The 14,384-nt window shown below is 33.6% G+C and overlaps 1 protein-coding gene across 2 annotated transcripts in view; it reads right to left on the reverse strand.

The window, feature by feature from the left end:
- LOC141402339 (receptor-type guanylate cyclase Gyc76C-like) overlaps nucleotides 1-14,384 on the reverse strand; it is a 91,634-nt gene that overhangs the window by 57,659 nt on the left and 19,591 nt on the right. The window lies entirely within an intron of this gene.

Here is a 14,384-nt window from a genome sequence, read left to right on the forward strand (position 1 = left end):
TCAATATAAAAGAAACTGAACTACGTACCTTTTAGTAAATGATGTTGTTTGTGGATATTTTGGTTATTTGGATGATTTTTGATGTGGATGATGGTGAGATGATGCGCACTGATGAGGGGGGATGATGATGTTGATGATTTTTCTCCTTTGAAAATAGGGAAAGAAACCAAGATTAGCAACAACTTCAATATGCAGGTTATTGATCCGGCTCGATTGGATCAAAATGTTGGCGTGATACCAGTGTGAGAAACCCAAAAAGAAAAGAAATAAAAACAATTTGGTGTATGTAATTTTATGTATGTTTATTTTCAAATCTTTGTTGTAAAGTTGGTGGGTTTCAAAGAAACAAGACTTTACCTTTATGCGTGTGTCGTTAACAAGAGCGAAAGAACAAGTGTAGTTGCAGGTGGGCAGAATAACGATAATAAGGCCGTGAACATCAACTACGACGCAGCATTGGAAAGCGCCCCTCTGCATCCGAACTATGCGAATAAAGCTTTCCAGGAGAGGTAGTAGAAAAGAGCGAACTCTCTCCTACAAAGAAGGCTCCTGGAAGAAGTGCAGAGAAGATTTCCCCATAGAGCTCGAACGAGCGGCCAATTAACGTAGTTAATTGGAATGCTGGGAAGGGGAAACAAAGTATCGAACGTATACATTGGCGTAACCAATATATCGAACTTATACACTGTATATAAACCAACTTTGGTAGGAATGTTTTTTGGCGCTCTGGAGACACAAAATACCAAATTACAACCAATTCGGTGGTAAAATGGGACAAATATCTTAAAAATTCCTTAAAACGACGACACGTCAGTCGTCATTTTGTATGGGGGCTATACGAACGCGTGGACCTACATAGCCCGCTTTCAATACCAAAAGTCCTACGTACATATAATAGATTTTCCCAAAGTTTAATCCACCTACGTCAATCCGTTCGGACGCTAGAGTGATTTCCACAGACGGACAGACAGACGGACGGACATGGCTATATCGATGTAGAATTGCACGCTGATCAAGAATATATATAGTTTGTGGGGTCTACAATGATTATTTCGAGTAGTTACAATAATAATAGTGAGAAGAAATAAAACTGTATACTTGGAATTTCATAAGAATCATTACTTACCCTAAAACCCGAAATTTATAGGGTATATCGACACCTCCAAATAATAGTATGCTAAGTCTAAAAAGTGAGTTTTGCAGGAGAAGCTCTCAAAGTTTTGAAATTTTTTTTAACTTCAGTACTATGCTAAGTAAATATTTGTTTATAACTTCTGTTCGGATTGACCGATAATTACCAAAATTAGACAGAATTTAAGTTAAAGGACGTTCGACACCTCCAAATAATAGTTTGCTAATTCTGAAAAGCGAGTTTTGCAGGACAAGCTCTAAAAGTTTGAAAATTTCTTTGACCTTCAGTACTATGCTAAGTAAATATTTGTTTATAACTTCTGTTCGGATTGTCCGATCATTACCAAAATTTGACAGAATTTAAGTGAAAGGACGTTAAATATAAAAATGTAAAGAACTTGAAAACATGCTAAGTCGACTTTGCATACTATTGTTTGGAGGCGTCGATATGTAAAATGTTGTCCCCGACTGTATATTAGGGATATAACTTTTTGCACTTTTTTGCAAATATCAAAAATACCACCACATAGCCGTGTAGAGCATGAAAAACTATTATGAAAAAAGGTGTAATTTTTTCTCTATCGCGAAAAAAGTTTCCGCACCAAATGCATTGAAGTTCAGTAGTGCATTTTTTAATTTTAGCTGTTATGACAACATATTTGCTTTTAATTAATTTTTTTTATTTTTTTTTAATCTAATTTAAAATCAATACCAAAGCGTTCTGGACCAATTTGTTTTCAAATCGCGCCATTTCGGAGCATTTTATGCATTTTTGACACTATTGCAATTTTTGGTTTTTCTTTATAAACTCGTGAATTTTATGTTTATATTTATTGTACCTATCGGACAAGAGAATATGGTGTCATTTGCAACAAATTCGCGAAAGTTACAGACAGTTTTTAATGACTTTGCCTGTGAGAATTGTATTTTTTCTATGAATATTTATTCAAACAAAGCAAATTTAAAATTATAAATAGAAAAAATATCGAAAGGGTTTTAGTAATTACAGTCGGCGCGGAAACTTTTTTCACCGAATCGATCTTAGAAACGCGTTTTCATTATTAGGACAAAATTCCCCACGTGGTACTGGTGCTGTATTTTTGTAAAAAACATATACGATTCTCACAGGCAAAGTCAACAAAAACAGCCTGTAACTTTCGCGACTTCGTTCTTTTGTCCGGTAGGTACAAAAAATATAAACATAAAATCAACGAGTTTATAAAGAAAAAGCAAAAACTGCAATAGTGTCAAAAATTCATAAAATGTCCCGAAATGGCGCGATTTGAGAAAAAATTGGTCCAGAACGCTTTGATAATGATTTTAAATTAGATTACAAAAAAATAAAAATTTTAATTAAAAGCAAATAAGTTGTCATAACAGCTAAAATTAAAAAATGCATTACTGAACTTCAATGCATTTGGTGCGGAAACTTTTTTCGCGATAAAGAAAAATTGACGCCGTATTTCATAATAGCTTTCCACGCTCTACACGGCTATGTGGTGGTATTTTTTTGGTTATAGCCCTACTGTATATGTATGCTTTGATTTAGAAAACTATGGAATTATAGGCTGACTGTCATATGCTTTGTGTCGTTTAAACTTCGTCAAAATATTTTAGTTGCACACTCATGCATTGTTCCTCGAAAATGCTAATAAATGCATCAGAAATAAAAATGATACATGTTTGTTTTTTACCTGTGTTAAAAATGCTTATTTTTGTCGTTTTGATACAAGTAGCTTCGCAGTTGTTAAGTACTACGGCATTAAGAATTATAATACTTCACACATTTGCCAAGCAACTGGCGATACGGATGTCAGCCGTACATATATTATGAATTGTTTTCCATCTAACAAATCGCGATTGATTTATGTCTTGTCTGGTCATATTTTAAAACTACAATTTTAAAAATGGGCGAGACTTCTCTATGAACAGCATACAATTCAAACGTTTATTCAACTGGCTTATATAGATATAAGTTAGCAGCTTTTGACAGAACAATGTACTATAAAGTGTCTTAGGATGATCCTTACATAATTTCATATCACGGATGTAAAAAGTTATAGTATAAGAAGAAGAATAATAAATATGTACTCTTAAAAACAAAAGTTGATAAAATTATACAACATTTAGAACGGAGGAGCGAGAACAAATGATGTTAAGTCTAGTGTACATTTGGCAACTATGTTATCCTATTTCGAAACATTTTCATACAAATTATCATTTTCTCTATGCTATATTCAACCCGGGTGAAGCACAGGTGACGCTAAATGAGCCACACAAAAAATACTCTTATCGCACATGGGACTTAAATTCACTTTTCGAGATAAAGAAAAGCCAATCTGAAAACAAATAATGACGCGTCAGAACCAACCATACCTCAAATGTCATGATGATGCGTGTGGCATATACATATGTATGTATATATATACACACATGTACAAATATATTTACGAGGGCTGCGTCTATAACCCCTTAGATGTTATGAAAACTCTTATGGAAAAATAATGTATTCTTTCTTCCTTTTTGATGATCACCCCTCTAGAAGTAAAACAAAATATAAACATGATTCGATGGTAATGAAATGCATACTTCGAGGCTAATGATAATTTGTAATAACATCGTTAAAAATTCATTTCAAAGTGCAAAACATCTTGAGACGAAGACAACAAACACAGGAGAACAAACTGGTGAAAGGAATACTTGCATATATTGATGCTGGTAAAGTTTTCAAATCATTTTAAATCACAAAGTTTGTTACGCGAACTTTACTGTCTTTAAGGGCAACTGTCCAACAAGCCTTTACGTTGTATACCACCAAGATTGTGTAAATGCATTTTCAAAATTGGGTTGTAGAGAACGTCAGGTACACAGACAACATTTACTATTACCATTTCTAAATCATTGATCCATTGGAACCAATGTTAAGCAATTTTAATTTTGGGTTCCGTTATTGTTTACTTTTCGACTTATTAATTTGTCATATTAAAACTAAGATTAGTGCTTTTAATTTAAGGAGAAAATAATACACAAATTTGAAATTGGAGGATATAAAGATGTAACCCACATTTAAACCATAAGTATCCAAACACATAAATAAAAAGAAGTTGCACAAATATTGTCTCTGGCATCTAACCGATATTCAATGCAATACAAACTTTGACACTGGAGCAACGGAGTACCTATATTCTTAATAAAAAGGAGATACTTATCGCTCATATACTCAAATATGTAGTGGCATAACACAAAAAATGTGTTTTCTGTATAAGCAATTTCTATTTTTTCTACGACTTCTACTTTATCTTGTGTCAAATTTTCGTGCTGCTATCTCTAAAACTCATCGAGTTACAGCTCATTTACTACGAGTTTGGCATAATTCAAGAAAATAGTTTCTTGAGTTTATGGAGCACTAAAAGACTTCAAAACATGCGGGATCTTGCATTGAAATTTAACACTGATATCTGGCTAGTTGTATGCAAAATATGGCCCAAATGGTTGTTCTATTTTTGGGTAATGATCTTTTTAAATTGGGACGTCAAATTTCAATCGCCAACTCAAAAATTCGTTTTTCTCTAATTGGATTTTTTTGAGATGTGTAATTTTTTAGTAATTGACTGATATGTTGATGTCAACTACAGATTTTCTTCCGCCCTTCACACGCAAATATTACCCACATACACGCTTAAAATTGTGTTGATTTTCTTTTACCACAAACAATGTTTTCGTGGTAGAACTACTCTATAACATTTCTACACTGCATTTAGTTTGTTCAGTTGTCCCTCATCAGATAAGAAAACATTATTGTGCTTTGACAGTCAGCCAGCATTTGGAAGGTTGGCTTTGTGAATTCGCAAGCATTTGATAAATGGCAATAAAGATAAATGCGATAATGCCTTGTCCCTCCTCCTCCTTCTGACAATCTGAACCTGATAAGAATTCGGATACTGGATATTGAAAAGGTGTTGTTGGACTAAAAATAAATATTTATAAATTTATCTTCAATTGTATGTAGTACTTGTAACTTAAACTAATTGAAATTCATAACTCTTGACAAGTTTTTTTAGACATTCGAAACATATTAGTGTGTAACCCAAATCAAAATTTTCATTTCCCCAATCTATTATTGGTGCAATTCTTTTTCATATGTGCACGTGTTTTTGACATGCCCTTTGCTATGGACAATATAAATTATCCTGTAATAAGAATAGTTGGTATAAATCATACCAGAAAAAGTTACATTTACAACTAACAATGTAAATCGGATTTGTTTTAAAACTACTTTGATGTAAGTGTGTAGTCCAGCTCTATTCCCCACATCAGACCACAACCAAGTAACAATTTACATATGTGCATAAGCATTAAATACTCAAAGTAAAATGTTTGCACATTTCACTCCATGTGATTATAAGAAATATAAATTGAGCATAAAATGTTTAGCATTTTAGCAATTAAGAGTCTAATAACAAATTTTAGGTAATGTAGGATTCTCCGGAGTTTGGAAACTTTGTTGAAAATGACAATATATCCTGGAGACTTTTCGACCGAACCCCCATTTATTTCGGGAATTAAAAATCCAAATTCCTCTGGAATATTTATGAAGCAGCAAATATTGGATGACATTTGTATTGACATTGCTGTTTTCATAGGAATTTGTTAGAGTACACAGAGTTTTATAATGTTAGTAGTGGATGTATGGCATTCCACTGTGCGGTAATCAGATTTAGGAAGTTGCAGTAATTTGCTAATATTGTTTGATTTTCTGATCACTCTTATTGTTGCTGAGGATGGGTGGCTACTTTCGAAACTGTAGTCTTCTGCTTCCGCCCGAAGTAATCTATTTCACTACCCACGGTTAAAAATGTTGTTGTTCTTGAAATATTTTAACCAAGTGACAGAAGTCGAAAAATTGTTTTTGCAGAAAACGCCTTTTAGCTGGAATATTGAATTTTTACTTCCCAAATTAAAAAAACCACACAAGAAGTGAAATATGTAACTGCATACTTCATATTTTGCATAGAGCTAACCAAATATCAGTGTTGACTTCGTTTCTTAGTGGCTTTTAAACTCAAATAACCTATTTGCTTATGTCAAGTAAGTGAGCTGTAACGCATTGAATTCTCAAATATGAATTAGAATTTGACGCATTATAAATTAGAATTTTACAGAAAAAGTATAAACTAACTCAAAAATATTTGTTTTAATTATGACACTCTTTGAGTACATTAGCGATATGTACAGTTGCGAAAACAATAATAGCTTGTCTGTCACTACAAAAACAATCAAGATTGTTGTTGTTTCCACTAATGCTGTTTTTCTGTACATATCCTATGGTTTCCTCTATTATAAACCAGTAACGAAAGCATAAAAGCCGGGCGGAGTCGACTATATGATACCATACAACACCACGATTTCAATTAAGTTTGCGAAATTTTTTTCTAGACCAAATTGCGGAGTTTGAAAATTCTATTTGCACATACATTATTGCAAATTTGCGGATATGAAGCATTTTTAGAGCCTTTTCTATCAAGTCCACCTAGAGTCTTGTTAAGAATCATTTCTCAATACATACACGCAGAAAAATTTATGTTAGAAATATGTTTGGGACCGGTTGCAAACAAATATATGTTTGCAACATTTTGTAACATATCTCAATTTGATATGTTTGGGTAAAACATATTTTTTATGTTAGAACATTTTTTTCATGGGTGGAGAGAGAATGTTTGTCAACGAGAGTAATAACAGAGCTCTCGCGGAATAGAAGACGTAGAAGCGAAGAAGGGGGTTTTGGTGGCATGTATGCGTCAAACTCGTGTGTTTCTTGTTTTGTTGTTGTTAACCAACTAGCTGGCGAAGAAGAAACGAAGAAATTATATGAATTATATTTTTTTCTTTCTTCAGTGTTTTAGTTGCCTTTGTAGAGTCAAGACGGTAAAGTGAGTGAATAAATCAGTGTTTTGTGTTTTCTTAAAGAAATTGTGCTTTTTAGTAAATTAAATGCCCAATACATTTTATAATTGAATCGGAAAGTTGAATGGAATTATTTTATTGGACAAGGAAGAAATCGCATTTAATATTGGTAATTACATACACACTTATGTATATTTGAAATATGGCATATCCATATTTATTACATTACATAATCATTTAATTCTAGTTGCCGATTCCCCGCTGATGATTTCAACTATGAGGACAATTTGTTTTATTTCACAACTAAGGAGAAGCGTTCAATTACGTTTCTATATATTTTTCCTTTTTAAAAGTGTGACTATTTACAAATTATTTCAATCAGCTTTTCTTTTATTAAAGTGTGTTATGTATATCTTTGGAATTTTGTATGTACCTATGTGTTTGTTGTTCTTTTTCCTTTCAATAAAAAACCACAGCATTTGTGTGTATACTATAGAGATAGCCAGTGAGTTCTTACTGAGAGCAAGTGAGCACACATTTTAAAGTGTTTTACATTGAATTTTACGCTCCCTTGCTCTCAGTAAGCGCCCACTGGTGCATGTGTTTGTTTTGTTTTTGTGCCTTTTGGGTTTGTATTTTTTTGCACCCAAACATATAAAATGTTTGCACCCAAACATAAAATTGTTTCCACCCAAACATATCTTTGTTTGCACCCAAACATATATATCTTTGCACCCAAACATAAATATCTTTGCACCCAAACATATATATTTTTGCACCCAAACATATATTTGTTTCCACCCAAACATATATTTGTTTGCAGACCCCAACATATATTATGTTTGGGACTGTTGCAAACATATATATGTTTGCTGCAAAATATGTTTGGGACATATGTTAGAAAGGCCATTTTTTTTTTGCGTGTACACATGTACAATCGAAGGCATTTTTATACCCTCAGCCTTTACGCTAGAAAGGGTATATGGTAAATTTCAAATTTCTTTTGCAATTCCATTAGAAGAAATGCTAAAAAAATTTTCGTGAGCACATCCGCAATTTTTGGAACATAGATTAAGAAAAAAAATCGTGGTTTCAAATCTGTTCGCGTTCACAAAATTGGATGCTGCACTTCAAAGTTATGGGGGGTTTTATTCCCTTATAAAGAACAAATATTTAAAAATTCCATTTTTGCTGTAATAAGAAAATGTATATATAAAGCGTTAACAGCATTTAATATCTATCCGTAGATGCCTTAATATTTACTAATTATATTTCTATTTTCGCGGAAAATCAAGAAATACTGAAAAAATCTTGGAGTAAATTTAATTTATTCTAATTTAGAGTCCAAATAAAACTCGAAAAAAATAAATTAAAAATACGTACAGATTCTAGACAACGCGTAGAAAAATATGAGACCAACATTTTAACGATAGGATTTATAACTGCCATATTACAGCAACAACAAACCACGAAAACTTATTGTTGGAATATTATTTCAAAAATATATTTTTTTGTTTAATACGAAAAATAGAAAAATATTTTTGGGAGTTATTCTACTATTTCGCTAAACTTCGATGCAAGGACTGACGGACTTCGCTGAAACTTCTTCAGGGAAAATGCTATGACAAACCCGAAAGTGTATTTGCTTACTTTGATAAACAATAGGATTATGAAATAGAAAGTAATATTGAAATTACAACCAAAGATAAAACATAAAGGTTAAAAAACGCATAATTCGCGAATTCGTTAAAATCAGTTAAGGCGCATGCGCTTTTCAGATACAGCGAGTGCATCTCTATCAATATGTAGCGATTTTTCCAATTTTCATTCAGCGGCCAAAGTGTGCCGTCAGCTGCATCTTACTGTTCAAAAAACCTTTATGTGGGTAAAAATTGCGCGATGTACATAACAGAGAAATGCGTAAGTAGCTGAGTTTGACACTCATAAGCCGTATGCTAAAAACAAGCGTATGTACGGCTTGCTACTCTAAAAAATAAATGGAAGTGTTGCTTGCCATTCTCAAAATATGTACGAGTGTGGCTAGCCACTCACAAAAAAAGTTGTTTAAAAATGAATATTTTTTACACTTGTGTATGCTTTGCCAAGTAGTTTTAAATACGCAATTACATTTTCTGTTTTACTTTCTTGCTCATCGCACATCAAGTGTTGTTTTCAACCCTTGTAATTCAACCGTTTGTCTTACGTTCTCCGAGATAGTGAGAACAAAAATCATTTTCTAACACTGATTTTCAAACCTTAGAAGAGCATGCAAAAGCACGCATAACATTCCAAGCAAATAAAGAAATCACAAACAAACGAAACAACAAAAAATAAAATTAGAAATGTTTATTTTTTGTAATGTTGTGTGTGTGCTTCCACTTGATAAGTCACTTGGCAAAATATCTACGATTGCGAGTTTTGTAACAGTGCAAAATATGATGAATACTTGTTTTACTTATTACGCACAAGCAATGGTCTTGATGCGTCGCAAGTATTTTTGGTGGTGGTGGAAAAAATACAGAGTGCAAGAAAACACACGCATTCAAAAAGCAAAAAGCCCAAAAAACTTGTGCGTGCACAATTGGCTTACGGGGACAAGTAACTCATTGATGATCTCTGGTACATAAGATTATAAGGCGCATCCGATTTCAGTGACCGCCTATAAAAAATACGTCATTATAACAAATTTTAAACAATTTCGTCAAGAACCGCGGATGTGCTACCAAATTCTATTTTATGCGAAATACGAATATTACTCCAGAATCTCGGTAATTTATGCCACACGGTTTTGGAAAATAATATAATCGCGTATAAAGGATTCCATTTATGTAAAAGTAACCAAAGGAAAACGCGGTTCAATGCGCGGAATCATCAAAATATAATTTAGCAGAATTTCCTACTTTCAAGGTATCTATATCCGCCGTTTTAGTGGATGGATTTGAAAGCGGAAGGGTTCATTAGATCCGGCGCGTAAAAAAACCAAAATCACGCGGGGTTCAAGGGTACCTGAGTCACAGTTGTAAAATTTGAAGTAAAAAAATAGGTTTTTAAAGAAAATTTACGCACCAAAATTTCGACTTTGGACTCCTATTACTAGGGAGCTGTATGAAGCACACTCATGAGATATACAGTTGCGTTCACAATAATAGGAGCGCCCATACAAAAAAAGAAAATTGTCAAAAAATATGGTTAAACTTACCCATTTTGGTTTATTTTGAATTTGTTTAACATTGTGGACATCCAAACAGTTAATTCATCAGCAGAAATGTGGCAATCTGTTTTAAATTATTTACTGTTTACACAAACATTATAAATCGTGTTTAAAGTTTTTGTTCAAAAAAAATAGGAGTGTGGAAGAAAAAGGACGAGAAAAATAGTTTTAGTTGAGTTTAGGATCAAAATTGTCAATATTTTAGTTAACAGTAGTAAATCCAATAGATTTTATGAGATTTGATTGCTGTTTGAAAACAAAAGTCCTTTGGAGGTAGCCAAAAAACAGGCGATAGTCCTTGCAGAATTTTTTTTCATAAATTGAGCAATTATTGGGCAACCCAATGGAATTTGTAGATAAAAGCTTTAACGATTAGATTTGTTTCATGCTATGGATGTTATCCCTAACAATATATAATGATTGGTATCCCATAAATTTGTGTATTTTGATCCTTGAGCCAAGTTTAAGACAGTTTACATTAGCCCTTAAAGTAAGTATCGGCCAAATAAGCGTATCTATAAGGAATTTGTTCCTCAACCAAATTATATTTGGAAGTCCTTAGGATGCTAATCTTGTGTATGCAATCAATTTCGCTTCTATTCAAAAAATGTTTAAAACGTGAACGGTTGAAATGTACTTTGAACCATTTAGTGATAGGCAGGCTGGGATTGGACTAGGGTTGGTATACGCCGTAATATATTTTTCAATATAAACTTACGTTTTTCACTTAAAAATACTTCATTTAGGTTAGTTTCATTAGAAAACTGTTTATTATACGATGCAAAACCTAATAAAAATAATCTTAGGCCGACTTCAAAAGTTTGTCTTTAAAGGCTCCTTCTCAACAAAGCGTTTTGAAAAATGTCTCATATGTGCCAATCATCCAATTATTCAAAAATGAACCATATAATGAATTCTGCGTGCAGTTAAGATGCTAAGGACCTCAAAACATCACTTGATCGAGAAATTAATGCCTTGTAGATACGCTTTTTTAACCGATCCTTACGTAAAGAGTTAATGGAAACCGGCTTTAACTTGGCTCAAGGGTCAAAATTCACGAATTTCCGGGATACCGATCATTATATATTGTTCGAGATAACAGCCAGAGCATCAAAAAACTCTAATCACTAAAGTTCTGTCTACAAAATTTATTGAGTTACCCGATAAGTGCTCAATTTATGGAAAAAATCGCTGCAAGGACAATCACCTGTTTTAGGCTACCTCCAAAGGACTTTTGTTTTCAACCTACCATCAAATCTCATAAAATCTATTGGATTCACTACTGTCAACTTAAATATAGACAATTTTGATCTTAAACTCAACTAAAAATATTTTTATTGTCCTTTTTCTTCGGCACTCCTATTTTTTTGAACAACAAATTTGAAGGTGATTTATAATGTTGGTGTAAACAGTAAATAATTTAAAACATAGTGCCACATTTCTGCTGATCAATTAACTGTTGGGATGTCAACAATGTTAAACAAATTCAAAATAAACCAAAATGGGTAAGTTTAACCATGTGTATTCGACCATTCCCTTGGTGTGAATGGGCACTCCTATTATTTTGAACACAGCTGTACATCAAACGACGTGGAATCACGAGTTCTACAATCCAATAAATAGTTTGGATAATTATCTGGTTGCGCCCCCCAATTATAAGAAAAATTCAAAAAACCCAGATTTCAAAACTTCAAAATGTCAGCATCGATGTTAGGGGGATGCAGTGTATATATCAACAAGTCATACATTAGAACCATGTTGCCCAAGGGGTATTCTTCAATTCTTTGTTTGTGCTCATGTCTGAATTTTCCGTGATTTGACCAGAAATCAAGAAAGAACACAAAAAAACATTTTTACCCATTTTTTAATATTACCACCAACACAGCTTCCACATAAATTATTTGTTATGGTTAATTTTATGCGAACCCGGCTAAAACACTTCAATTAATATAAAAATATTCATATTGTATAAAATATATTGACAGTTCGCGACTTATTAAATGATGAATCTCAACTTCAATGATTGTAAAACATTTTTGAATATTACCATATACACTTTCATACGGGCAAAATGTGCCTCATCGAAATAATGGTTTTAGACCCCAAGTATGTTTGGACGAAATGTGTTTCAGATAGTTTGGAGTTGATTTAGCAATGTCCGTCCGTCTGTCTGTCTGGCTGGTGCGCACGATAACTCTCGAACGGATGAACCGATTCAGTTCAAATTTTGGCTTTCGTAATATTTTGTCCAAACTTAGTTTAAGTTCGAAGATGAGCTGTATCGGTCCACTCCTTCCAGTACCTCCCCCACAAAAGTTCCAAAATGTTCGGAAAATTTGTGGGCATGATAGCTCTTGAAGGCAGTAACCGATTTAGTCCATACTTTGCACATCGTGAAATTTCTACCAGACTTAGATGAGGTTCCAATATGGACTCAATCAGACAACTCCTTCGGGTACCACCCACACAAAATTTCGGATAAGTTCAGTTTAGGACCTGCTCTCGAGTCGCTTTGACTTTTGATGCAGCAAATTGTATTCACTTCCCCCCATACAACGGTACAAGTTTCATCTGGGGCAAGTCCATAAAGCAAGAAGCCTCTATGACACCTTGTGTAGTGGCTGGAGCGCAAGATAACTCTCCAACGGATCTGTCGATTCGGTCCAAAATTTAGCCTTCGTAATATTTTATCAAAACATAGTTTAAATTCGAAGATGGGCTAAATCGGTACGCTCCTTCAGGTGCCTCCGCCACAAAACTTCAAAAATGTTCGGAACAATTTTGCGCACTATAACTCTTGAAGGGAGTGACCGATGTAATCCATACTTTGCACATCCTAATATATCTACCAGATATAGATCAGGTTCGAATATGGACCAGATTTGTCTACTCCTTCTGGTACCTCTCACACAACATTTCGGATAAGTTCACTTTAAGACCTGCTCTCGAATCACTTTGATTTTTGTTGAATCGATTTGCATTCGCTACCTCCATTACGGCGGTAAAAGTTTTTTCAGGGGTAAGTCCATATTTCTTGGGAAAACAGCCCGAAAGGTGTAAAAAAACCCTATGTCACCATATGTGGCTGTCTTAGAGCACGAAAACTCTCGAACTGTTCAACCGATATGGTCCAACATTTGGTCTGGGCAATACCGGTCCAAAACTTTCGGTACTTCTCCCCAATATTTAAAAAATGTCACTAAAATGCTAGGACGATATCACTTGAATGGGGCAACTAATATTTTATCCCTAAGGGTACCTGCCCTACAAAAGTTCAATATTTGTGTCTTAGTGCATTTTATTCCTAATCCACATTTTTGTCGGCAAGTTCAAATGTACGAAAAGGGCCACAAAATTCTGAAGAGACCTTAAATACATTCGATCTGTCCGGAGGTGAAAGTTTCGCTTCACATTGGCTGAGGGTATATATATCTGAGGGTATATATCTGACACTTTTTTACTTGTTTCCTTCATGATTTGCATTGCAATGCCTTCCAGTCCGGAAGTTTGATAGATTGGCAGTGGTTTAGAACGCTAAGACCTCGACAACATTGTCTGTTGTGAATTTTTAATTTATTGTTGTCCTATTAGGACGGACGTCAATATTTATTCAATTGATGGAATAATAGAGCTTACATGACCTAAGGAGTTTTGTATTAAAAAAGTGAAAGTAGAAAGAGAGTAAAAGTAGAAGAAGACTTGTTTCTCTTGATGTACTACTATTCTTGAGTCATAAAGCGCAATGTAATTTCTATCATATTAAAAGAATTTTTTGTGATGGTGCTATTAGGGTAAGTGCACCAGTAGTCGGCACTTTAAGGATTCTCGTATCTTCGGCCATATGTCATTCCGAGTCTAAATATCCAATCAAATAAAATTTAAGTTGTTATGATTCGTTATTTTGTGTAGTTTTAGATCACATAAACAATTTTTTGATTATTTCTGTTCAACATGCCAAAAATACAATTTTAGTGAAATACTGCTTTTTCACCAGTAGTCGGCACCATTCCCCAATAGTCGGCATGATATAATCCAGTAGTCGGCATGTTATATTTAAATAAAGAAAAAATGCATACTTTTTTCTTAAATATTTGAAAGAACTATAGCTTAAGCATTAGTTATTTAAACATTTCTAGTT

Source organism: Musca autumnalis, unplaced genomic scaffold (genome assembly GCF_047663935.1).
Source record: "Musca autumnalis isolate F117 unplaced genomic scaffold, ASM4766393v1 scaffold_4, whole genome shotgun sequence".
Classification (NCBI taxonomy): domain Eukaryota; kingdom Metazoa; phylum Arthropoda; class Insecta; order Diptera; family Muscidae; genus Musca; species Musca autumnalis.